This window comes from Camellia sinensis, unplaced genomic scaffold (genome assembly GCF_055761805.1).
Source record: "Camellia sinensis isolate YWXY unplaced genomic scaffold, ASM5576180v1 Unanchor4, whole genome shotgun sequence".
Classification (NCBI taxonomy): Eukaryota; Viridiplantae; Streptophyta; class Magnoliopsida; order Ericales; family Theaceae; genus Camellia; species Camellia sinensis.
Genome location: NW_028129277.1, coordinates 4,505,495 through 4,508,487, shown reverse-complemented (window position 1 = coordinate 4,508,487; position 2,993 = coordinate 4,505,495). Strand labels below are relative to the sequence as shown.

The 2,993-nt window shown below is 41.9% G+C and overlaps 1 pseudogene; it reads left to right on the top strand.

The window, feature by feature from the left end:
* Positions 1 to 446: 446 nt before the first annotated feature.
* Positions 447 to 959, top strand: LOC145816748 (putative mitochondrial protein AtMg00860 pseudogene; annotated as a pseudogene).
* Positions 960 to 2,993: the final 2,034 nt, after the last annotated feature.

Below are 2,993 nucleotides of genomic sequence, written 5' to 3'. Positions count from 1 at the left end.
ATATATTTCCTACGAAATTACCAGGATTGCCACCAACCCGGGAGGTGGACTTTAGTATTAAGCTACAACCTAGAACTACCCTAATATCCATGGCCCCATATCGCATGGCACCAACAGAACTACAGGAATTAAAGACACAACTACAAGAGTTGCTCGAGAAAGGATTCATTAGGCCAAGTACTTCACCATGGGGAGCACCCGTGCTATTTTCCAAAAAGAAGGATGGGTCGTTAAGGCTATGCATCGATTACCATCAACTCAATCGAGTCACAATCAAGAACCGATACCCACTCCCAAGGATTGATGATCTTTTTGATCAACTTAGAGGCTCAAGGTGCTATTCAATGATCGATCTTAGGTCAGGTTACCATCAACTATGAGTTAAGGAGGATGATATACCAAAAACTACCTTTCAAACTAGATATGGTCACTATGAGTTTGTAGTAATGCCCTTCGGACTAACCAATGCACTGGCAGTATTCATGAGCCTAATGAACAAGATTTTCACACCATATCTTGACCAGTTTGTAGTAGTGTTCATTGTTGACATCTTGGTATACTCAAGGTCTGAAGAAGAGCATGAGCAACATTTAAGGATTGTCCTTCAAATTCTTAGGGACAATCGGTTATATGCCAAGGCAAGCAAATGTGAGTTCTGGTTGAATGAAGTGAAATTCTTAGGGCATGTAGTGTCTGAGAATGGAATTACGGTGGATCCAACCAAGGTGGAAGTAGTCTTAGATTGGAGACAATCGAAAACCGTGTCAGAAATCCGCAGTTTCTTAGGATTAGATGGTTACTACCGAAGGTTCATCCAAGATTTCTACAAACTAGCTAAACCAATGACTCGTTTGACGCAAAAAGGAGTAAACTATGAGTGGGATGAAGCTTGCGAGAAATCCTTCCAAGAGCTAAAGAAGAGATTAACTAGTGCGCCAATTTTGACCATCCCGGAATGAGAAGTGGGGTACACTATGTATTGCGATGCTTCTAAGGAAGGATTAGGTTGTGTGCTCATGCAAAATGGAAAGGTAGTCGCGTATGGATCCAGGTAGTTGAAACCACATGAGCGTAACTACCCCATACATGACTTGGAATTAGCAGCCGTAGTTTTTGCCCTAAAGCAATGGCGACATTACCTGTATGGGGAACAATTTGAGATTTTCACAGATCACAAGAGTTTGAAGTATCTATTTAAACAGAAGGACCTTAACTTGAGACAGAGAAGATGGATGGAGTATCTTGAGGATTTCCAATTCACTCTCTCATATCATCTCGGTAAAGCCAATGTAGTAGCATATGCTCTAAGTCGCAAAAGCAGAGGGATGATGGCTAGAATTTCTTTCAAAGAATGGGATATGGTTAAGACACTCAATGAATTTAGAATCCAAGTCGAATCTCAAGATGCAAAGGTATACCTTGATGCACAAAAGGTGATGCCTAAGTTGATAAGTGAGATCATGGAGGCCCAGAAGCACGATCAAGAAGTAGCCTATATCAAGGGACATCTGGAATCAGGCGAGCCAATGCTCGATTGGGTAATTCACTCCAATGGAAGTTTAAGATATCAAGGTAGATTGTTTGTACCAAGTAATGAGTTACTTAGAGAAAAGGTACTGTAATTGCGGTACATCCAGGAGGGACTAAAATGTACCAAGATTTGAAGAGGCAGTATTGGTGGAGCTGAATGAAGAAGGATGTGGCTAAATTTGTAGCAAAATGTCTAACATGCCAACAGGTGAAGGCGGAACATCAAAAACCAGGAGGAATGTTGCAACCCCTATCAATAGCCGAATGGAAGTGGGAGTACGTGACAATGGACTTTGTGATAGGGCTGCCCAAGACACCCAGAGGGCGCGATGCTGTATGGGTAATAGTGGATTGCCTCACTAAGTCAGCACATTTCTTACCCTATAAGATAACCAACACTTTAGAGTCTATGTGTAGGCTCTACATTGGGAAAATCATTCGACTACATGGAATTCCGATATCTATTGTGTCAGATCGTGATCCACGGTTCACCTCTCATTTTTTGGGAAGTCTGCAAGAAGCCCTAGGTACTGAGTTATGTTTCAGTACCGCCTTTCATCCACAGATAGATGGGCAGTCAGAACGCACCATCCAAACACTTGAAGATATGCTGCGAGCTTGTGTAATGGATTTTCAAGGAAGTTGGGAACGACACCTACCCTAATTGAATTCTCCTACAACAACAATTTTCAAGCTAGCATCGGTATGGTGCCTTTTGAAGCATTATATGGACGACCTTGTAGATCGCCGATTTGTTGGACTGAAGTGGGTGAAGCAAATCTGATAGGTCCCGAACTTGTTCTAGAAACTACTGAGAAAGTCAAACTTATCCAACAATGATTAAAAACTGCTCAAGACCGTCAAAAGAATTATGTAGATAGGAGGAGAAGGCCACTGATGTTTGAAGTAGGCAACCATATGTTTCTAAAGGTATGACCTAGGCGTGGGGTAGCACGATTTGGAAGAAAAAGAAGCTATCACCACGATATGTTGGGCCTTTTGAGATATTGGAAAGGGTGGGTGAAGTGGCATACAGACTGGCTCTACCCTCGCAGTTAGCAGGGATACACAACGTCTTCCATGTATCTATGTTAAGGAAATATATCGCCGACTCGTCACATGTCCTCAATTGGGAAGAAATCAGTCTTGACGAAGATATTACCTTCGAAGAAGGACCGGTAGCGATGCAACATAGTCGAGAGAAGAACCTTAGAGGCAAGACGGTTCACTTAGTAAAAGTTCTTTGGCGTCATCGGGGAATTGAGGAATCTACTTGGGAACGCCAGGGTTGGGTGAAGGCAAACTATCCCGAACTTTTAGAAAGCAGTATATAGTTGAATTTTGGGGACATAATTGTTTTAACGGGGATAGGTTGTGAAGCCCCTGAAAAATGTATTTTCTTTAAAAATCCTTACGTTTGAATTATTCCCTTAAAGCCCCTTAGTTTCTTAAATTATTTCGAA